Raw genomic sequence first — 24,540 nt, 5'->3', positions numbered from 1 at the left:
GCAGGAGTCAGAAGAATACAACATTCTGGGTGAAAAAATTCAGTCAAGTTGCCTTTGCTGACATACCCTTGAAGTTCTCAAAGATGGTGGAATACCGAAATCAGCATGCAAGATACACCCGATGTTCATCTTTTACTGTGACTACAGATAAGTTTTTTGAAGTGCATCTGCCCACTTGAAACTGTTGAAATGGGCAAAATACCCTTTAGTACTTTATTACCAAGGAGAAGAATGCTCCAAATAAAAATGGAAATCTGTATTTTTCCTCTGCTGGTACTTTGCATCCTTAAATCAAGCCATAAACTATACCCAAGAAGTTTCACATGCCATATCGCAATCTATTAATTTTTGGTCTTCTCCCTAAACAAAGACTATTTCCTTTTACAGATGTTTCATACTGCTAAATATAAACAAATGATAACAGATTTTATAAATATGGTCCAAGTAAAAACTCTAGCAACATTTTCAAACAGAAACTTAATTGTCCTCCAACAAAGACTCGTGGAATAATTCACATAGATTTAGTAGAACTTATTTTCAGGTAAGCATGCTTGGAATTGTAGCACAGCATTTCATTGTTGCAATTTTTCCCTCCCATTTCCCTCCCAGTGAAACATACGCAAACCAAATCTATATACACCTCAAAGAGAAAAATTCAAATGACCATTTCTTTGAAATGCCACTGTATTTGAAATTATGAAAAAGCATGCTAAAATCATGCACTTTGAGCATTTGATTTTTAAAAAAATATATATTCTTTGAGTTCTCAAAAAAATTACCATCAACTTCTATAAATTAGCACATTTTTAAAGTGGAAAACCGTTTTGGATTGGCACTTCTTTGATAATTATGCTACTTGAGGACCTTGACCTGCAATGCAGTAACTTCATAATTCCTTTGAGAAGCTAAAATGTGTGCCCTTTGAAAGGCTATTATTTCATATCATATGCTGTCAATCATAACCAGGGATTGAAGCTACAGTATTAATTCTCCCTCCATTTTGCCCAGACAGCTCACCGGTGCTCTTATGCTGTCTTTAAACACCATGGCATTACTTGAGATCAAAATTCAAGCATCACTCTATTATAAAGTAAAAAGCTGCAAAGAGGTTTTTAATCTTCATGCACACTTAGAGCACATTAGATTGTGTGTGTGTGGGGGGAGTTAAACCTATCTCTCACCACATTAGAATTATGTATGAATGCTGATGCAAAGCAACAATATGTCTACAACTCAAGAGAAAAGATACCCCTATATGTTAAGACACACTTGAAGTATTCAGAAATTCTTAATTTTCCTAAGATACCAAAAGACATCTTCATAGAAGATATTCTAGCTATTTAGCACTGTACCTGTTAGATCCTAGGAATTGTAACTTGCATATAGCAGTGACAGCAGCAGATCCAAAACAGAAATTAGTATCCAGTACAGAAAAGAATCTGATATGAGGAGCTTTGTAATTTTTTCCTGCTACAATCCACTGCACACTGAACTCAGAGCTAAACTACACGAGACACCTGGCATGTGTCCTTCTTCACATGTTGGGTTCCTGTAAGTTTACCTGGGAAGTATAGTCAGGTCCCAGGTAAACTTGTGGGAACCCAACGTGTGAAGAACATGTGCCGGGTGTCTCATGAAGTTTAGCTCTCAGTGGGGCATATTTCTGAGTAAACATGCACAGGATTGGAGTGTATGAAATTTCTGACTTTTTAGAAACACTCATCCTTTTATTACATTGTCACATCTTTGGTGCTTAATTGAATTTTCTGGGTAACCCATTGTAGATGGCTGGTTACTTTGCTAAGTTATTGATCCTGTTTGTTTCCATGTAACAATATATATAGAATTATGGACTCAGAAGGAATCTTGTGAGTATTAATTCTTGCCCCATCTGCCAGAAGAAAGAATTCTATCCCAAACAACCTTTATGAAATGTATATGTAATCTCACTTCCATTGATGGGTTCACATGCATGTATGGCTGTAAGTAACCTCAAGAAATCCTCCAGTCATTAACTGATCCTCATATTTTAGTAACAGATTAATCTAATCCAATTCAGATAATTAATAAACTACGCTTAAAAACATCAATTAATGGAAATTTTATCACATCCCTAGGAAACATGTCTCTACTCTTCTCCCACTACTATTAGCCTGGAAACAGATGTAATATTTTAAAAGTGCTCTGAATTAGGCAACTGGCTATGGGACATTTAATATTCATCTGAGGAGGAGGATCCTGTAGTACATTGGAGGAGAAAGTGGAGGCAGCAGTGCAAGGATCAAGATGGGAGGAGTTGTTCAATTTGTTGATATACTAAATTTGAAGGGCACCTACCTAGGCTCAGAGTGCTTTTGTTAAACATGATTTTCTTCAGGCTTACATTTAGAAAGTTCTTTCTAATTTCCAATTAATATTGTATGGTTGCAACTTGAGGTCATAAAAAAGCTCTGTATATTTCATGGGCCACTTCACACAGTGCATACAGGACAAAATATGTAAACTGTAATGTGGGTAGTATAGCATAAATCTGTTTCTTATCATGAGATCATGCATGCATGCATCAGCTTGTGGGATATAAATACAAAAAATTAGAGTTAACACATAATTTACTTGGTGAACCTTTCCTTCTCCACAGAAAAATTGTAAAATGTGGGATGGGCCTTATTTTGTGAAACCAGGCCTGGCTCAGGTATATTAAAACCGTTCACACACAGCATCCTTCACACAAAATAACATCATGACAACACTGGCAGATGCTGCTGTCAAAGAGTGGTGTGTGTAAAGTGGCCCATTTCTTAAGCCCATAAAGCTCACACAAATAGTTCACAGTTAGCAGGAAGTAGTTTCTGTTAATGTCACAGCTGCTTCTTCACACGACATGTGAATGTTACGTAGAGGGTTCTAGAACATCTGTTAGGGCTGAAGATACGGAGTAGCCTTCTGCTTACTCATCGTTCTGCTTCTTATTGCTTCCTCTAAGAGGCTCTGCAGGATCTCACACTGAGAAAGATCTTCCCCAACATTTGCTAGCGGTGGTCCTTTAGCTGGTAATGCCAGAGACTGATTCTGGGACCTTCCTGCATGCAAAACACGTGCTCTGCCACAGAGCCATGGTCCACTGCAAGGGCTGGTGGTTGCATATAGCAAAGCTAGTGTTTGGGGAAGGGAAAATTGTAACTACATATGAAGCAGAGATGATGTGAAATTCATTAAGATAAAAACAGATTTCTGAAAAATGTAATTTTACTCTTTTAAATGAATATTGTGCTCAAGCAACAAAGGCAAGATTAAACTGAGGAACAAAAGCAATTCTGTTACCAGAAGGAATCCAGATAATCAGCATTGTGTAGGCAGGAACTATGGCTGAGTATTCTTGAAATGCTATCTATTACTTATTGCTCTATTTTCTTGTAATTTGATTTGAGGTCTATCAAATCTGCCCGCTTTCCCCAGTCATCTCTAGTTCCCCAGGAGGTGCGGTTATCTTTATTTTTAAAGCATTATTCAGTGGTGATGACATGAATGATCTTCCTTGCTCTTCCAAGATAGCATCATTTTGTTTTTGTGACATTGAAGAAGTTAATCTTTTTTTTTTGTTTTGGCTGCGGTTTCTTATAAGGTCTGTTAAATTCAGAACATACCTTTCTTCCAATATTCAGGAAGACAATTCAGCTTGGCATCACAAATAAAGCAGAGGAAAAGATCCATGAAAAATAGATCTTTAAGAATATTCTGGGAAAAACTGGTTACTTTTACCTGCAACTGAAATCCTTGAAAAACAACAGATATTTAATTAAATTACATGTCACAACTGTCTAAGGTGCATCATGATTGATACTGAGTTTCTATTCCTTTCAAATCCTGGTATTCCTATCTTCAGTTTTGTTTCCCTGTCTCTTCCACCCTCCACGGTGAAGGGGTAGGATAAGCTTCTGGCTGCTATTCACATGATGCCAAAAAAGCAGAATCTGCTACGGTTTCAATTCCTATTTCCAATACATTAAGAAACACACATCAGGCCGAATGTGCACCTTTAAAATTGTATGATGCAATGCTATTGCAATAATGGGCGGGGGGGGGGAACAGAGCATTAAATAAAACATTGATACTGAACAAGTTTACATGAAAATGTAATCCAATTAATTCAATCTGGGATCTAGAATTTCCACATAAATTTGCTGTTCAGAATCAGGAAATGGAACTCCAGGAGACAGGTTTTGGCTAGTAAATAAGCTGTATGAATTTTCACAGATCTTTGTCTAGCTGGGAAGCCTCCAATATTCCTTTAAGCAACTACTATGGAATCCTAAATATGGGAAACCTTAAAGTTGTATTTAATTAAATTTAACAAGTTTTAGGGCCCTACCTTATATGTTTGTTATTAACCACCACTAGCCATAATTTCAGAAGATAATGGAGTCAAGTAAAGCTTTCTATCCAGCCAGGACTTTTTTTCAGCAGGAACGTGGTGGAACAGAGTTCCAGAACCTCTTGAAAATGGTCACATGGCCGAGCATTTTCCCTCCACGCTGAGCGGCGTGGAGAGCAATCTAAACTCCCCTCTGTCTGGAGATCAGGGGGCGGGGCTACCGGCCATGTGACCATTTTCTCCTAGGGCAGCCCACTGAGTTCTACCACCTCTTTTCCCAGAAAAAAAACCCTGTATCCAGCAGTGTGTTCACAAGCAGTGGTTTGAAAATGCTTTTTTTTTTGCAAACAGTTTAGACAGGTTGCCATATCAATGAATCACAATGAGATTTACCTGGAAGAAGTTATTGGTAAACTTCAAAGAGAAGGTCACAAAGAAAGTTGAAGGGGAGACAGGAGATTCTAGTATTTATACTTGGCCAGTAGACCTGACAGAAGAGTAAGATTCCCAGGTTCGCCAGCAGGGCCTGCCCCCTAGAGCCTGGCCAGCCTACTGGCAGCCCAGTTTTAATTGTACTGCCTTCTGTGCAGCTGCAGGGAGGTAGCTGGGAGTTGCCCAGCCCAAAGAGAATGGCAGCTGCCACCCAAAGGTGTGTGGAGGTCACTGGGAGCTGCCTGGCTCCAGCTTGAAGGGGGAAGAGTGCACTAATAGGTGAGCACGAGCTGGGAATTCAGCTGCTCCAGCTCAGCCATCCACTTCCACCTCTCCCATTCCCCTCAGATAGGGCCAGGCACTGCTCCCACAATATTGGCTCCCCCAACCGAGGTAGCACAGGGGGCAGCTTGACCCTGGCCCTCCAGGCACCATGGCCCAAGTCATGCGATGGGGAAGAGTCCCAGGAAAGTGTACTCGGGAGAGGTGCCCCAGCTAGAAGGGAAGCAGGGATGCTTGCAGCCCTGTCCAGAGCTGTTAGCACAGTCGCTTGACAAGACCCTCCTCAGCCACAGGACAGGGAACAACTGTGGGTCAGGGTGGGTAGGAGCTGCCCCACTGTACTCCCTCGATCAGCTGGCCTAGCAACCCTGGGGCTCACTCTCTTGCAGGATGAGATCTCAATACAGCAGCAGCAGCAAATCATTCTTTTGCATTCACACAGCACTTCAGCAGTGGACAAATAAATGTCATTTGGATGGCAATGATATCTGCCTCTGTGGGGCCCCCTGGCATCACTCCTCATGGCATAGGACTCTAGTCCCTCCTGGGGTATTGCAGACATAGCCACAGCTGGTGCCAAGGCAGTGCTTTTTGCCATTGCTGTGTTTTGGGCCCATTTTTAACCTTTTTCTTTCTGATCGCTCTTCTTTTCTAGCAAAAATTGATGGCCATCCCCCTAAACTGAACTCCTTTTCGGTACCTAGCCTATTATATGTGGATGATGCTGTGATTCTCTCCTTTTCTAGGGTAGGCCTAATGCATTTCCTATTAGGATTCATGGCCTATTATAGACAACTATCTTTTTGTAAGTTTTGAAAAGACAAAAATATTGGTCTTTTCTAAATACTAGAAGCACATTTGTTGGAGAATAGAGGGAAGAGAAATCAAGCACGTTAAATCATTCCGATACCTTGGCGTCCTAGTCCAGTATAACTTAAACTAGTGCTCTCATCGGGACCATTCTATCATCTTGGCCAGGAATAAGATTGCTGCCATAACACACTTCTTTCATCAAAGAGGCAACCAGTTTGTCCCAGCTGCACTTCGGGTTTTTCAGGCTACAGTCATCTCATGTCTGCTGTATGGGATTCCTGTGTGGATCCAGAACTTCAAAAACGAGTTAGAATGCATTAATGCTATCTTCCTACTCAGGGATCCTCAGCTCCCCCAATTCTTTAGCTTTTTACTGCCATTGCTGTGGATGTTTATTATCCTTAATGCAGGTGAAAATTCAGCCTACTGGGGTGGTTGTGGTTGGTTTTCCTGGTACCACTGTACCCCTGTTTAGTTCTGCTGCAAAACAGACCCAGGGCCCAGTAGCACCTTGAAGGCTGAGCCCACACTTAAGTCCATCCACGCATGCTGTAGGATGCTGTCTCCAACTTGCACAGGGAACAGGCTGGTGGGTGGTCCAAAACAGTGTGCGAATGCTCTGGGGAGGGTGGTATATATGGGTCCCACACTCCGCCACAGTATTGCTGGCATCTGATAAACCATGCAAATTGTAAATACATGGGGCAGCAAGGTGGATGCAAGAGCTCTGCTGCCAGGGCTTTTTTTTCAGCAGGAACGTGGTGGAACGGAGTTCTGGAACCTCTTAGAAATGGTCACATGGCTGGTGGCCCTACTCCCTGATCTTCAGACAGAGGCTGGCAGCACAGGGCAATCTAAACTCCCCTCTGTCTGAAGATCAGGGAGTAGGGCCACCAGCTATGCGACCATTTTCTCTGAGGGCAACTCACTGAGTTCCACCACCTCTTTTCCCAGAAAAAAAGCCCTGTCTGCTGCTATGGGTACAGCAAAGGGGGCGGTATGGAGTCATATCTTAGTAAACATTATAGATCTCTGGGGTGCCCCATCTGCTAGGCCATTCTGTTCCACTTTTTGCTGTTTGTGGGGGGCAAAAAGTCAGCCCCAGAGTTTTTGCCTTCCTCTTCCTTCTCACTATGTATGGAACCAGGTGCCCCAGCCATGCCATCCCAGCACCTTTTCACTGGGCCATGCCTATCTGTGTGATAGTCTCTAGCTGGCCCCATGTTGCTGGTAGTGACATCAAGGCTGTAGGAGGGTGTATAATGCCTGCTGGAATGTCTCTTTGGAACCTCTTCTGACCCTGAGGTTAGGAAGCTGGTACTGAGTGTCAGGGGCTGTAGGTTCAAGCTTGGTGTTGGCTGTTTGTAGTTTTTGATTTTCAAATAATCTTAAAAAAAAACAAACCCTGAGACATATGAGTAAAAGGACAGGAATGTCTCTATTCCTGAAATACTTTGTTTTGTAATGTACTGTGTGAGACAGTTTAAGAATGCATTCTGCCTAATACTACTTTCTCAGGCTAATAGAGGAATTAAAAAAAAAATCCAGTGAATTAGCATTGTAAAGAAGAGACCATCATTGAGAAAGAGAATAAGAGAGAGAATAGGAGGGGACATGCCTGCTCTAGCATTTTGCATCAGAGACATTAATCATCGATATTCTTCCATAGTGATATCCATCAGGGGGATTGTTCCTTGAATGCGGCTCTTCCGGCTTGAAGCTTGCCTGCATAAAGCTGGGAGCCATGTTTTGCCTCCTTGCCGGTGAAAAAGAGACAGACGCTCTCCCAGCATACGGGGAGTGAGGTGGGGGGCGGAGCCAGAGGGCATATAAGGCTGCTCTGCCCCTTGTTCTCCTGCAGTTGCGGTTTTCGCTCGGGAGAGAAAGGAGTGCTTTTTCCCTGAGTGAAGGAGGAGGGCTGTTACTGCTGGGAGCTCCCTAGGTTGCGGCGGTTGAGTTGTGGCCAAGAAGCAGCTGAGGGTGGCAGCGGCTCACAGAGGCCATCAGACAAGGGAGTGGTTTCTGGGTCTCGCCCGCTGGCCATATCAGTCAGTGCGGGGCTGCACCACCTGGCGAAAGCCTTCTGGGTCTGGTGGTTTGATCAACACACTCACTTGAGTGCTTTGCTGCTGGCTTGGGCAGGCTGTGCAGGGTTGCGTTAGCCGGCAGGGTTATGCCGGCCGCCGGCCGCTTGTGGTGGTAGGGGGGCTGATGAGGGTTTGCCCCAGAATAGTTTTTCTGGCTGGGGTTGTGGCTTGTGAGTGCAGGGGATGGCCTTAGAGAGTATATTGGTTATACTGCCTTGTGGGTGGCCATTGTTCAACGTGGCTGTGGGGGCTTGGGGCTTGGTTTATTCAGTGGCATCCCCCACCCTTATTTTGAGCGGGAAGGCTCTTGTAGTACTTGCTACCAAATAACAACCCTTATTATACTAAGTGCCATATTTCTTTAGTTGTTGGGCTTAACTGTTACTGGGGCCAGTTATAGTAGGCTGAGCAGCTTTACTGCTCCTGGGCATTAGTGGCCATTTTAGATACAATAGCTGAGCTGCCTTGCAGTATCAGTGTTGGGCAGCCATTTTGAAACAATTTGGGTAGCGCCATTGGAGTGGGGTAGGAGCAGTCATTTTAGGGTGTGCTGCTACACAGGGGCGGCCATTTTAGGGTATGCTCATACACAGGCATTCACTTGGGTAATAGTGGGCTACCATTTCAGGAGCAGTTATCTTGTCACAGAGAGCTGCTGTAGTGCAGTGGTTAAGTGGTTTGGCTGCAAATCAGCACTCTATAGGTTCAAATCCTACAACTGTCTAGAAGAGTGGAATATAAGTACAGCTATTTTGAAGCCATTTTTCTTCGTGCTGAATTACTGAGTGGTTTTGGTACTGGGGGCCATGCCACGTAAAAAAAAGTGGATGGGTGGTCTAAAGGGGAGCAGCCGGTTAAACGGCCTGCTCCAAAAAGGCCTGTAGCCAATGTGTCTTCATCTGATGATGAGGACATGCCAAGCAGACAGGAGATTTTAGATAGGATTGCCACTCTGGAGCATGCTAAAGGAATTACAGCATCGGGGTCTGTCAGTAAGCAGAGGCGCAGGGCAGTTCAGTCCACATCTGCTACAGCGTCCCAGCTTAATATTTTATCTTGTCTTTCAGCTTTAGAAGGCACATCTGGTGTGGCAGCTGGGGGCGCTGGTGTGCATCAGAGCATTCAGGGAGCTTCAGTGGAAGTTCTGGAGGATGCGCCGGAGCCTGCACCTGTAGCCATTGTGGTTAATCATGGAGAGGTTGAAGGTAAGGCAGGTTGGTCTCATCAAGGACACCCTTGGCCTTGGGGGCAGCCGTTTGCCTTTGGGCAGCCTAGCTCAGGGCAAATGGCAGAGCCCCAGGTGAGCACATCACAAGGTATTTCACATGCATCCGTGTGGCCTTTTGGGAGTCATACAACCTGGGGTAATGCATATGGTGGTGCTGCAGGTGCCCTGGGGGCCCAAAATTCGCCTTCATTGACACATGGTCAGACTGGTTCGGTTTTACCTACACAGGGGGTTGCTGGACTTTGGTGATTGTTCCCGTGGGTAGGCTGGCCAGCTTCTCAGTATGGGCCGGCCTTTTTTGGGTCAGTTCATTTTAAAACTCTGCCCTGCCTCTGGGTGATCATCTCATGCAGGCTACTAGGAATACGATCCTGCTGGGCAAATATGTTGATGTCTTCACCCTTCTCTTCAGGGAACTGGAGAAGACAGATAAAGAAGACTTGGATGATAGGGAAAAGGAGTGCCTTAAATGTAGGAAAGTTGATCGTACTTGGGCCAATTGGTTGCCTGGATTTTTTATATACGTGGGTGTCATAGCCAGGGCTCAGCCTCTAAGGGTGGCTGCTCTATTTCAATATTTAGATATTATCTATAGAGCTTATAGGGATTTTGGTGGGGCTGCCTGGCTCCAATATGATAAGGAGTTTTGCATAAGGGCAGCTCTCAATCTTAACTTGCCTTGGGATCAGATTCACCAGCAGCTATGGCTGCAGGTGATGTCTCCCTCGATACCTAATACAGGTGACTGCTCTGATAGCCGTCACCTAATTCACAGGATTTCACAATTTTCAGCTTCTCATCAGACAACAGCCCGTGTGTCAGCAGGGCAGCCAGTTCAACCCCGGCTACTGTGTTGGGAGATTGCAAAACAAAGGGTGTGCTCCAGGAAATTGTGTATATTTGGACACAAGTGTCCAGTCTGTAGAGGCCCCCATTCCTTCTCAGCGTGTAAGAATTATCAACAATCAGGAAAGAAGGGAGGTGGAGGTTCCCAGCAAGCTGGAAAAGGGTCCCAGCCCCATAAAGCTGAGGGAACCTTAGCAGTTGTTGGACATTTATCCTAAGAGAAATGATGCTAAATATTTGTGGGATTTTCTGAGGGATTTAGGATCCCTTTTCAGGGTCCCAGGACCCCTTTCAGGTCAGCCAACCTGCATTCAGTGGTTGGCATGGAAGGGGTTGTACAACAAAAGATAGCAAAGGAATGTGCAGAGGGTGGGGTGTTGGGCCCCTTTCCTGCCCCTCCAGTTCCCTGCCTGCGAGTCTCCCCATTGGGTATAGTGCCAAAGAAGGCTCCTGTGAATTCACCATCTGTCTTATTCTCATGGAGCATCAGTCAATGATGCCGTTCCTGGGCATTTGTGCTCTGTTCATTATACATCTTTTGACCAGGCCATCCAAGTGGTTCGGCGCTGCGGGATTGGTGCAGAATTGGCAAAATGAGACATTAAGTCGGCATTTCATCTTCTGCCAGTGCACCCTGAGGGTTTTGAGTTGCTGGGGTTTTCATTTGATGGGCAATTTTGTATGGATCGTGCACTACCTATGGGGTGCTCCATTTCATGCGCAGCATTTGAGTGCTTCAGCACCTTCCTAGAATGGGCATTGCATCACCAGCTTCGTTGCCATGATACCTGTCATTACCTTGATGATTTTCTTCTGATCGGGCCCACAGGTACTCGTCAGTGTACAAGGCTGCTGGATGGCTTCGTCCAGTTGGTTAATGAATTAGGGGTACCATTAGCACATGAAAAGATGGAGGGCCCAACGGCCGTCTTAACATTTTTAGGCATTAAATTGGACTCTGTGCAGCAAACATCTCGTTTGCCTGAAGCCAAGCTTGTGGATTTGAGAAATCGCCTTGCGACTGCAAAGGGACAGGAAAAAATTTCCTTGTTAGAACTGCAGCAACTTGTTGGTCACTTGAATTTTGTTTGCAGAGTAGTGGCCCTGAGGAGAGCCTTTTTAAGGAGGCTTTGTGATGCCATGGGTAGGCTACGGTTGCCACATCACAGATTACGAATTAGCACAGGCATAAAGGAAGATCTTTTGGGTTGGGAGGAATTTCTTGATTCCTTAAATGGGGTATCTTTTTGGAGGTCAGATTTGTTGCTTGAGGTGGAGCTTCAGGGGACTTCTGACGCCTCTGGATCCACAGGTTTTGGGGTATATTTCAGGGGACATTGGTGTGCTGCTGAGTGGCCAGCAGATTGGGTCAGTGAGGGGCTAACTTGTGACCTGACTTTTTTGGAATTTTTTCCCATTTTGATGGCACTTAATCTGTGGAGGAGGGAGTTGGCTAACCAATGTGTCCACTTTTGGTGTGACAATTAGGCAGTGGTTCATGTAATTAACTCTCTTCTAAGTTGCGACGGGTTATGGGATTGGTTCGGCAGTTTACACTCCATTGCCTGCAGTTGAACATTTTGTTCAGGGCTAGGCATGTCCCTGATGGGGACAATGGAGTGGAGGATGCATTGTCTCACCAACAGATGGAGCATTTCCGTCAGCTTGCCCCCAAGGCCAACTCGGAGCCAGCTCAGATGCCCCAGGAACTGTGAAAGCTTGGAAGGTGGAAGTGTTCAGAGCAATGTGACTAGCTATTGCTCCAAGCACCCACAGGTCATATGATCGCGTGGTCCATCAGTTTATAAGTTTCAGGGGTGCGGTGAGACTGCAACAAACATGGCCGATTCCTGTGGAACACATGATGCAGTTCTGTGTGGAAGGTAGACTGCGAGGCTTGTCTGTGAAGTCAATAAGGACCCTGCTGGCTGCTCTAGCTTTTGCAAGCAAGGAACGGGGCATTAGGAAGTTTATGGCAGATTTCAGGCTTAGGAAAATGTTAGAGGGGTGGGCCAGGGAGTCTGGATCTAGCAGATATCAGAGGCAACTCATCTCTCCAGCGATCCTTCATGGTTTGGGGTTAATTTGGCCACAGGTTTGTAATTCCAGTGTTGAAGAGCTGTTATTTCACACAGCATCACTAACTGTCTTTTTCAGCACCCTCAGAGTGAGTGAGCTGGTGGCCCAGTCCCTTAAGGATGGGTCAGGATATACACTCGGGTTTCTCTTCAGATCGCAGAAATCTTTCGCCTTTTACCTTAAGGATGGGTCAGGGAAGGCTTTGTCCATACAGGACCTGCAGTTTGTTGGGGATGGAGTAACACTCTGAGTTCGAAGTTCCAAGACAGATCAGAAGAGGCAAGGCGCACTGTTGAAATTAGGCCCCTGTGGAGAGGAAGGCTTATGCCCAGTACTGGCATTGTGTAGATATGCTGAGGTTAGGGGTGAGGGTGCTGGAATTTTATTTCATCACTTTGATGGTGCACAACTCACAAAGTATCAGTTCTGGACAGTTACAGGTCGCGCCCTTTCTAAGTTAGGCTTAACTGGTGTTAAATTTGGCACCCATTCCTTTAGGATTGGGGCTGCCTCAACGGTAGCAGCCGTGGGTTACTCTGGGAGTGAGAAACAGAGGGTTGGTAGGTGGCAGTCGGCTGCCTATCAATCATATGTTTGGTCTTTGCAGTTTTGAACATGTTACTAATTCTGTTTTTTCTTAGGTGCTTTGTCTCACCACGAGAGGCTTCGAATCCTCATCTGCAGACACAGCTTGGTTTTCTGGGCCACCCACCAAGCCAAGAGGACAAGGATTGGGTCCCAGCTTGGGCTTAGTGAGTGGGCTACCATGGAGTGGCTGGGCCAAAGAGGTTTGTGATGCCCTGGTCTGTTGCCACTGCTCTTTGAAGGAATATCAACTTTTCTGGTGATACATCTAGGGGGAAATGACCTGGGTTTGATCCAGGGCAGGGCTCTATCGGTGGCAGTATTAGGAGGGGTGAAAATGAGCGGGATGGTGAGTACCCTTGGCACGTCCCCATTTGGGGGGGAATTGAGGTCTGTCAGGATCACTGGTACTGCTTGACGGCTGCCAGCTGAGAGAGCAGACTACCAAGTGGCTCCCCTAGACAAGTAAGGCCCTCCTGCTATACGGCAAAGTGCTATGGGTTTGGAGCGGGGAGCCATTTGTCTGGCCAACTGGGTCCCAGCCATGCGTTTGGATGGCTTGCGCCCAGGGCTGTGGGGCTCACCCAGACTGGTCAGGGTGGAGGTCCAGGGATGACCCCAGGGCCTGATCTGTACAGCTAGTTAGGCCCTTGCCATGTATATATGTTGCTTTATGCTGTTGCCAAATAAATATGGCCCATTTAATTCCCAAAGAATTGATGTCTGTCTCTTCTTTCCCTCTGGGGTGGCAAATAGTATTCCCCTTGGTCAGGAGTTAAACAACTAAAGTTAATAGTTATTATGAAACTACGTTTCTGAAAAAGCAGGATTGATTCCACATTGTATTGTAACAACCACAAAAGTACCTGACAGTCCCTTTGTGGGGGACAGGAAAGCAAAGGAACTGCTTTCTTCTGGCCAATTCCAAATTTGGGGTGATGAAGAAAAAAGCTGTGAGAGTGTTTTGTTTTTGTTTTGCAGAAACCTGGCAGGTAGATATGACTCAAAAATCTAATGCAAACAGGCAATGTAAACAGGCAAATGCTAACAGGTAGTGATTACCAATCTGCTGAGTGGAGCTGATAGACTATGTAATTCTAGTCACTACTTTTTAAGAAGACTATCATATAGAGACAAACTGGAGAACATGGAGTACAGAAAACAACCTCTGCACAAGGATTAGAAAGTATATCATGTCTGGTGAAGACCATTTCTGACACATTGCCAGGTCTAATTCTCATGACCATGTCACACACAGTAGAGTCCAGAGGATTCATTTCAATTTTTTACCTTCTCTGAGTGACTCAACTAATTTTGACTGAACTGATTTATATTTTTGACAAGACTCACATATGTGGAGACAGTTGCAGAATGGCCTTGTCATGAGTCACCACAGATAAAATACTATTCCTCAGCATAATGGCAAAATTTTAATCAAGTGTGTTCCTCTAACAACCTTTTTTTTTCCAAGCAAAACATTAGGACTCTGTGTTTTGTCCTCAAAAAAGGGAAGGCTGAAGGAAACTTTATTAGTAGATTTACAACAAATTACGCCAGTATGGTAGTAAAATTTAACTAAATTTGAAACATACTTTTGAATATTTTTCATTGTATTTTTTGCATGAGAAGGATAACCTTTTATATTATGCATTCCCTCCCTTTTACGTTATTTTATTACATGCCACTTTATGCCATGTACCATAAATATGCCATTTTACACAACTTAATCTTAATTTTATCATTTATACCAAATTTCCTTAATACAGTTGGGAGAAATTCTGCATATCCTTCAGAAGATGATACTTAACATCAATGTGTTTAGACAGTGGGTTGACCTTTTTAATCTGTGACAGTTTAATATACCCTTGATTGTTCTCAAAGATTCTTATTGGTTCAGGTCTATCCAGCCCTAAGTCTAAAATTAACTGTTAAATCCAGATAGCCTCTTGGCATGCTTGTGCAGCTACAACATATACTGCGTTGCCCAGCTAATGGTCCCTTCTCCATACTGAAACAGATACCCACTTGTGGAGTTCCAATTAGTGGAGTCCTCAGCCCTATCAGTGTCCACATATGCTTTCAATTTTGGATCTGCAGTTGCTGCTAGTCACAGCTTCAACTGGCTTGTTTTCTTCACATACCACATCACTCTTTTCACTGTGTTCCAGTCTGCCTGGCTAGGTGCAGAAATTTTTCTATTCAGAAATCCTATAGCAGCACTTATAGTGGGCCTAGACACTGTAGCTAGATACAATAGTTTTCCAAATGCCTCACGATATTGATTATTATTTGACAATGCTACTTGACTGGTGTCATTTTTCAGGTATCCTACTTCCATGGGTGTTTTTACCTCTTTTGCATCAGTCCAAAATGCTCCAGCAGATCAGTTATTTTTTGTTTCTGAATAAGGAGATAGGTCTCATCAGCTGCTCTTTCTATGTAATTTATGTCTCACAGTTATTTCATTTCAAAATCTTGATTCAACTGGTGTCTCATCCTATCACAGTCCCCATCTTGTTCAAAACAAAAGATTATGTCATCCACGTAAATCAGGATGCATGTCCATTGGTTATCTTGTTTTCTGGTGTACAAACATGGATCTGCTTTGTTTCTCATTAATCCTTTGGTGAGAACTTCGTTTAATTTTTCATTCCACACTCTGGCTGCTTGCTTTAGGCCATAAAAATACTCTTTTGGAATTTATACACAAGGGTTTGGCCTTCTGATTCCTCAAAGTTAGGTGGCTGGTCCATGTAAATATCTTCTATAATATCACAGTATGAAAAGGCAGGTTTTATATCTAAACGTTTGACATGTATTCCTTTTCCAGCTGCTATGCTCAGTAAGCTTCTTATAATGGGGTACTTTACTACTGGAGCAAATGTCTCATTGTAATCCTCACCATATTTTTGGAAATATCCTTTTATAACAAATCTTGCCTTATACCTTTCAATTTCCCCTTCATCATTATATTTAATTTTGAATGTCCATTTGCATCCTATAGTTTTGCACCCACGTGGCATTTTGGTAAGTGTCCAAGCCTAATTCTTGTGAAGTGATTGTATCTCTTCTGCTGCTGCCTCTCTCCATTTTATGGCTTCACTTTCAGGCAACTGGGAGATACCTTCCTATGACAATGGTCAGGTATTTTCTCAGCGTTGGCTATAGAATAGTTTGGGGAGAGGTATACCTCTAGTAGCTTGGATTGAGCATCTGAGGGTCATAACTTTGCATGGTTCCATTTCCTCTTGATACTCTGAGGAACCTGTACTGAATTCCACCTTGACTTTGCTTGGTCTTGCTCATTTGTTAATGAGTTTTCTTTAACTTTTGTTGGTTGCCTCAGATTTAGTCCTGGACTCTCATGAAAGTCTACTATACCACTCATTGCAATCATGTCTGTCTTTGGGAATAGAATTCTGTATCCTTTACAAAGGTCACTGTAACCCACCGGTATTCCCTCCATGGCTCTGTTATCCAGCTTTGAGTGTTCTTCACTGAGAATCAAGGCATAGGCTTTGGATCTGAACACTTGTGCTTGATGCTTGGCTTTGATCAATGCCATAATTGCCGTCAATTATGTCAGTTGCTTTTGATGGTAATCTATTTTGTAGATATGTTGCCATCATCATTGCTTTGCTCCAATACTTATTTGGCAATCCAGCATCCAGAAGCATGCATCTGGCCATTTCAATTAAGATGTGGTTCTTCCTTTCTGTTGTTCCTTTTTGTTCAGGTGTGTATGGCATAGTTGTCTGGTGCTCTATACCCTATTCCTTTACGTAATGCTCCATTTCTTTACTTGTATACCTCCCCTCCCCCACCATTGTCTGTGTCAAGGGTTTGTGGCTACCTTTGGAACTTGTTGCTGGCTGCTACAAACTCTTGGAGTTTCCCAAGCATTTCACTCTTTTGTTTCAGGAGATATGTGACAGTGTACCTGGAATAGTCATTGATGAAAGTCATCAGGTATTTGTTTCCTTCTGGTGCAACAGTTCTCATGGGTCCACAAATGTCACTAAGGGGATGTGTAGACTTTCTTTCACTGCCTTTAGGAAATGAGGCATATGTAGCTTTTGCCTTTATGCAGCATGTACACTTCATATATGTTTGACATAACATTATCTTCATGTCCTTGGTTAAGCTTTGGTTTTCAAGCTCTTTTATGGAGTGTGGGTGTCTGTGTCCTAGACGTCTGTGCCACAGCTACAACAAACTTGTATAGCGATTCTAGCCTCCTCATTTGGTAGAGTAAGCTTATACAGATGCTCTTTCACAATTTCTCTGAGTATAACTTCTTTCCCTTTTAATCTCACATTAATTTCTTTGAAACATCTCTGTAAGACCATTATTGGTGAGGCACTTCACAGACAGAAGGCTTCCTTCCAGTTATGGAACATACAAGATATTTTTCACAAGGAGTTTACGTGTTCCTTTAGACAGCCCATAGCACTTTAAGTATCCATACCCAATTTCTTCAGCATTAACACTTTTTCCATCTGCAAGGAAAATCTTCTTTGTGCTGAGATCAAGAGCTGTGAAGAATTCCTGGTTGCTTGTCATGTGGCTTGTGGAACCTGAATCGATGCACCGTCCACTTGACATCCATTCCATTTGTCATCTACAGATTCCGTTGCAGCTTTCTTAGCCCTTTCTTTGGGTGATTCTGTGATTTGTTTTCTCTGTTTAGCTTTCTATAATTAACAATTCTTTGTCAGATGTGGTTAGCAGTTGGTTTGCTAAAGTGCAGCCTTTATGCCAGAAACGGAAGTAAAAGTGGTGGGTTTGATTGATGGTAATTGTGAACATGGCTCTCCCGAAACTGTAGAATGTTTACCACTAGTTTAAGGAATCTGCTGGTAGATAAACAGAGTAAGTCCATGTAGACATGAGTAACTCTAAATAGGATTGTATTGGAAGTCTTAACAAAGGATCACAGGAGTGCTTACAGAGGATCATCTGGCAGAAGATGTAATGGACATATGGCTCATATAAAAAAACCACTATAGGCATGCAAGTTAGATCCTCTTCTTCTCCATGCTATCTGTTCCCATGTATAGAATCACAAGAATAAATCTTCATGTGAATGCAGATGTATGTACACAAGTACATTCCACATTTTTGTTTTAGGCAGCTCAAAAGCTACTTTGAGACATGGAATTACTTTTTTATAGAACAAAAGCTCACACAGATGGATGATAACTTATAAATAACATAAATTAATAACAAAAATGAAAAATAGAAATAATTTTCTAATTGAAAAAGCACTCAAGATATATCGTTTCTCATCTCTCTTACTGAAGTAATACCAACAAAGCATAATATTTTTAGCTATGAACTGAACAGAGGCTTATTTAAAGCAGCATAAGAGCTTGCATGAAGGAAATGGATTCATAATTTCAGATTTCTACATTATATTTGTATAAGTGCTCTCACAAGATCATTCTTTCTAGTTCCAGATGGCTGTGATAATAGTAAACCCAGAAAGGAAGGTAGCTTCTATGAAAACAAAACAAAAAAATGGCATGAAAAAATGGACAGTGATAAATGATCACTCTCAAAATGCAGGGTATCTTTCCAATAAAATTTATCAGATAACAGTTTGAGAATGCCAGAATGAAAAGATCCATTTTATACCTGTACTGTAATTCTATTTCCACACATGTAAACTTCTCTGGGGCACCGGAGTAGCTGTTGTCAAAAAGTGTTGAATAAAATACATTGCCAGTCAGTCTCAGGGTTACAATAATTGGATTCATATTGTAAACATCCAGTAACATTATGAAAATTAACATACAGATGGAAAATTAATATACTGTTACTTAAAAGGGCTTCACTTTATCCAGAACTAAAGTTGAAGCAATGGCTCAGCTGCTACGCAGTACTGTTTTAAAGTACTGCAACTGCAGAACACTAATAACTATTTACTTATGTATCCAGCAATATTCTAACCATCTTCATGTTTCACATGTACCAACATAGTTTTAAAATCAACAACCCACCTTATTTGCAAGCATAAGCAGTACTAGCATTAAGTATCTTTATACCTAAACTTAGATTAGTTACAGGAGACAGCTGGTTTAGGTGTTATTTTTACAGCTGTTCAGCATGGAACAAAAAGAAAAAGTGACAAAGTATGCATGGCTCCTTGTAGTTTATTCTTCCATTAATATGTATAAATAGAAAGTCCATGAATAATGTAAGACATAGAAAAATTGTTTGCAATTTTACTCTTAAAAATCCATCTGATTAGCACTACTCCAACTCCCAGTAATTATACAGCCTTGTTCTCAGAGGTCATTCTCTGAATCTGCATAACTAGTTCTATATTGGAATAACTCAATTTCTTAGAAAGGCAAACATACGAATTAGAATTGTGACACAGTTGGTGTTTACTACAGGAATGTCTTGCTTTTTCACAATATTCCTTCATCTTTTACCACAAATTAATCAGTCCTCCATTCAAATAAGGGGAACAGGGGTTGTATATTAAAATAAGGTGGTGAAAAACAACCTGGAGTTCACTGTTTTGTAAATGCCAGGTTGCTTCTCACTGTCAGGTCCAATATATATCTTAACTATACTGACTCCATTTTCTAATGCTTTTAGTGTTTAAGTATTTTCTCCTCAGGTGCACCAGTTCCCAAGCAGCATTCCCACCGGAGGAGACTGTTTTGTCTAACACCGTTCCACCAGGCATTGGCCTTGAGGGAGAGCAGCTTCCCAGGACTGAAAGATGTTGTTTTGAGAACTGTGGGGGGAGGCTGTTCCAGATGGGTATTGTTACTCTGTATCCTATGCTTGCTCTTCATTGGTAACAATGATCATGTACCATCCTGAGTCTCCTATTCAGGACAGTGGACTATAATGGATCTTTTCTGCAATAAAGCTTCCTTTGCCAGACACTGGACTTATTCTTGCTTCTAAAGGGAATCTTGCAGAGAGTACCTTATTTAGCCACAGTCTGACATTTTGTTACCAATCATGTCTGCGTCGGGCCCAGCGGAATCCAAGGTTGTCCCGGACAGGGATCCTTTGTTTGATCCGTATGCGTCTCCCGACAATCAACCGGTGCAAACCCAAGACTCCCAGGAGCTGGGAGCGACCGGGAACGGAACCGGAGCCTCCACTTCTACCCTGCCTCTCATCGACTTCAGTACTCGAAACGAGACCGAAAGCAATCTCGGGGCAAGGCCGAAAGCAACCGCTCTCCCCTTGATCTCGGTGCCCACCCCGTCGGAGTGGGGAGCCAGACCCCGAGAAACCAGAGAGCGCCGGGCAGGTGGACTCCATCCACGAGTCTCGATGGACGGGCGCCGAAGCCTAGAAACCGTCCCGGAACTAGATAGCAGCCAACCATGGCGATATTGGAACAGGACGTTTGAGCAGATGGAGGGGGACACGTCTCGCCGAGGCGCCCTGAGTTGGGATTATTCCGAACTTGCCCCGTGGAAGGAGCCAACGGAAGTCCCTGAACCAAGTTGGGAGCAGATACGAGGTCGCACCTATGCGGTAGATACCAGCATCTCGGCCGTGACGGGTATGGCCAAGGGAATTCTAGCCGCGAGGTCGCGAATAGTTCAAGGGGACCCTCCTCCGTGGGGCCCTTTCTCCCCGGTGAGTACAGCGAATGAAGGTTCCCTGAGCGAACAGCCAGGGCCAAGTCGTATACAACAATTAGAAGCTAAGCTGATGGATATGGAAGAAAGCTTGGCTCACGCCATTCATTTAATTTCCTCAATGGGGGCAGGGGAAAGACTGTCTCCTGAAGAGATGGCGATACAGATAGCTACCCTTCAAAGTGTCATCTCCTATCCGATGGAGGAAGTTCAGCAGCGGTCGTCGCCTACCGGCGGGGGGGGCACCTATCCTGGCGAAGCGGGTGAACAACCCAAGGAACTTCCCCCTCAGCGGGAAACTCCACCGAGAAGGGACCACCCGGTTGTGCCATCCGGTGAGACTCCCATCGAACCTCCTATCACGGGAGGGGATGTGCCGCCAGACGAGACCCCCGTTGAGAGGCCTACGGAAGGGGAGGAAAAGCCAAGTGATACACCGGTGATACCCCCCCATACTTCCCCGAAAACGGTCCGGCCGGACCAAGCGGGAGCACCCGTGGCTCCATCAGGGGAGGGAGCCCCTGGTCAACCGCGCGAAACTGTTCCCGTCGGGCAACCTCCGGGAGATGGTCTACCAGCGCCAAAAGGCCAGCCGACGCTTCCCAGAACAACAACGCCAGGAGGGGCAAGCCCGCGCGGCCTTCCACCCATTCGGCCTTCGCCGCTGCGGCCCCTTCCGCTTCGACCACAACTAACCCCGCCGCTGCAGCCGATCCGTTTGCCACTGGAACAACCCGTAAGACCGCCTCCGACCCAACCGATGGGACCTACACCACTGCGACCCCACCAACCCACCCCTCAGCGGCCGATTATTACTCCGCCACACCAACCTCAACCGCCAGCACCTCAACCGCTACGGCCAGCACCTCCGGCATTGCCACCAGCCCTGCCGAGAGCACCACCGCCAGCCCAGCCGAGGCCGGCACCCCCGGCTCAACCGGTGAGGCCACCGCCAGCACAACCGGGTCCCCTCATACCTCAAGTGCCATTGAGGCTTCCGGCGGACTTCTACCCAGCCCCGGCTCCGAGGCAAGACCTCCCAATGGGTTGGGTGAAACTGGACGCCACTTTTGACGGGGATCCCTCCAAACTGGGCTTTTTTCTAGTGCAAGTCGTGCAATTCTTCAACCGGTGGGGACACCTCTTCGGCAGTGAGGCCAGCCAAATTGAACACCTCGGCTCCCGCTTACAAGGCAAAGCAGCGGACTGGTACGTAGGACTATATAATATCGGGGCCCCAGAACTCGATACTCTCCAGGGGTTGGTGGATGCTATTAGAGCACAATATGAAGATCCCTTAGAGGAAACCAGGGCCCGAACAGAATTGCAGGCCATTAAGCAGGGCAGCATGGCAGCAAGAGACTATATCACGAAATTCCGACAATTGGCTGCCAAGTGCCCCAGGTGTGAGGAGTCCACAAAAATTATTCTGTTCAAACAAGGACTTAATCCGAGACTTTTGGACAGAGCCCTCATGCAAGACAATCCCCCTACGCTGTTAGGTTGGATTCAACTTGTTTGCGAAGTGGAGAATCGCATTTTAGAAGTCCGTTTGGTTGAGCAACAACAACAAACGGGACAAAGAAGACCATTGACCTTACAGAAGGGAGCTCGGGGAGCTGGCTACGCCACCCGTGGAGCGAGAGATGCTAGATGGCAACAAGGGCTGTGTTTGCAATGCGGACAGGCTGGTCACTTTGCAGCACAATGCCCCTACCGGCCTGTGCAAAGACCTCCGCTCCAATTACGGCGTCCAACCCTTGCTCCGTTCCCTACGCTCCAACGCCCAACTCCAGCTCCACGAGCAAACAGAGGCCGCGGCGCTTCCCAAAGGCCAGCCTCAGAAAGAGGGCTGGAAGCGGAAGAAGTTATGGAATACGATCCCGCTTCCCCATCTGCAGAAGTCAATCCAGAAAGTCCCCAGTCGGGAAACGAGATGGATCTGTCGTAAAAGGGCCCAAACGACAGATCCGCCCCAAGCCCGTCCCTGCACGGAACCGGCCACCTGGGTCCATTTTATTCATGCCAGTGACTTTAATCAACCCAGAGAGAAAAATGCACATTCGGGTGCAAGCTCTTATTGACTCGGGTTGCTCAAGAGATATAATAGCCCCAGCTCTAGTCAATGGACTAGTCTTACCAACTCGGGAATTACAAAATCCAGTAATTTTTGAACAAATGGATGGTACCAACATGAATCCGGTCACAACTGAAACCATCCCGGTGATCACAGGCATGGGACAACATTGGGAAAAGAGGTCCTTTGTCATCAGCTCTACTGCCAAGTACCCGTTAATTCTAGGCAGCAAATGGCTATGTGATCACAATCCCTACATAGACTGGGCTCAAGGATGTATTACCTTCAATCATGCCAACTGTAAACTTCACCGTTGGAATCAAAACTGGGGCGAGGACCCAACTTACAAAGAAAAGGCCCTCCTCACCCAAGAAGAAGTCAACCAAATACCCGAACCGTACTGGCCTTTCCTAAATGCTTTCTCGGAGGAGGAAGCTGATACTCTACCCCCGCACCGACGAACGGACTGTGCGGTGGAAATTTTACCCGGAGCCTCATTGCCTAAAGGACGACTCTATCCCATGAGTCTCCATGAACGTGAAGAGCTCCGGAAATTCATCGACACCAACCTCCAACGAGGGTTCATCCGCCCAGCCTCTAGCTCCCACGCCGCTCCAGTTCTCTTTGTGAAAAAGAAGGACGGGGGACTCAGACTGTGCACGGATTTCCGAGGACTAAATGCAGTGTCCACCAACAACGCCTATCCTATACCGCTCATCCGAGACCTTCTCAACGTCGTGGCCCAAGGTAAGATCTTTACGAAATTAGATCTAAAAGATGCTTACTTCCACGTTCGTATCAAGGCAGGGGATGAGTGGAAAACCGCGTTTAATACGCCCCTCGGACAATATGAATACTTAGTTATGCCTTTTGGATTGACGGGAGCCCCGTCTGTATTCATGTCCATGATAAACGAAGTTTTACATGAATTTTTGTACAAAGGGGTGGTGGTGTACCTTGATGATGTTTTAATTTATTCTGACACCGAGGAAGAACATGTTCAAATGGTACAAAAGGTCCTGGCCACCTTAATGAAGAATAAACTGCCCATCAAATTGTCCAAATGTGAATTCCATAAAACCGAACTCACTTACCTTGGGTATTGTATCTCACAAGAGGGGTTGAAAATGGATCCAGCCAAAATACAGGCGATCCAGGATTGGCAAACACCCACCACCCGCAAAGAACTGCAATCCTTCCTGGGTTTTGCCAACTTCTATAGAGACTTCATAGCAAATTTCGCCCAAATCACACTCCCCTTAACAGAATTGCTGAAAACCAAAGATAAAGGGGACCAAGCCAAAAAACCCTCTGCTAAACTACAATGGACCCCCGATTGCCAAGCGGCCTTCGAATGCCTTAAAAAGCAATTTGTAACGGAACCCATCCTCTCCCACCCCAACGAACAGTCCCCCTTCATAGTACAGGTCGACGCCAGCGATACGGCGATAGGGGAGGTTTTGCTGCAGAAGGGGGAGGATGGGAAATTGCGGCCTTGTGCATTCTTGTCTAGAAAGTTCTCAGAGGCAGAAAGGAATTGGAATGTGTGGGAGAAGGAGGCCTTTGCGGTGAAAGCAGCTCTCACAAACTGGAGGCATTGGCTGGAGGGGGCGAGATACCCTTTTGAGGTCTGGACAGATCATAAAAATTTGGAGGCCCTCCGAAGCCCACGCAGACTGAATGCCAAGCAATTGCGGTGGGCGGAATTCTTTTCCAAGTTCAACTTCACCCTCAATTATCTCCCGGGCAAAACTAACTTCTTAGCGGACGCCCTGTCGCGCATGCCCCAACATAAGAGCAAACGGGCGGAGACTGTCGACACGGTCTTCTCACCTAAGCAACTTGGGGGCGTGGTGACTACTCGCAGCCGTGCTAAGCAGCCCCTCCCGGCCGACCAAGAATGGAAATCGAAACTTAAAACTGAAGTGGAGAAGGAGGGGGATAAAGCTCCGCGAAACAAACTAACCCAATCCCCTCAGGGGGATTGGCTAGCTGGGAGCAAGTTTTATGTCCCGGACAGCCTTAAGCTGGAAGTCTTGCGGCGCTGTCATGATGCTCCCACTGCTGGACATTATGGGTATCTGAAAACTTTACACCTAGTTCAAAGACAATTCTGGTGG

General features: G+C 45.0%; 1 protein-coding gene across 2 annotated transcripts in view; it reads right to left on the bottom strand.

The window, feature by feature from the left end:
• The window catches only part of NEGR1 (neuronal growth regulator 1), a 1,020,236-nt gene that overhangs the window by 134,876 nt on the left and 860,820 nt on the right, over positions 1 to 24,540 (bottom strand). The gene's annotated exons all lie outside the window — the stretch shown is intronic.

The sequence above is a fragment of the Eublepharis macularius genome, chromosome 5, assembly GCF_028583425.1.
Source record: "Eublepharis macularius isolate TG4126 chromosome 5, MPM_Emac_v1.0, whole genome shotgun sequence".
Taxonomy (NCBI): Eukaryota; Metazoa; Chordata; class Lepidosauria; order Squamata; family Eublepharidae; genus Eublepharis; species Eublepharis macularius.
This window is presented reverse-complemented; position numbering and strand designations above follow the sequence as displayed.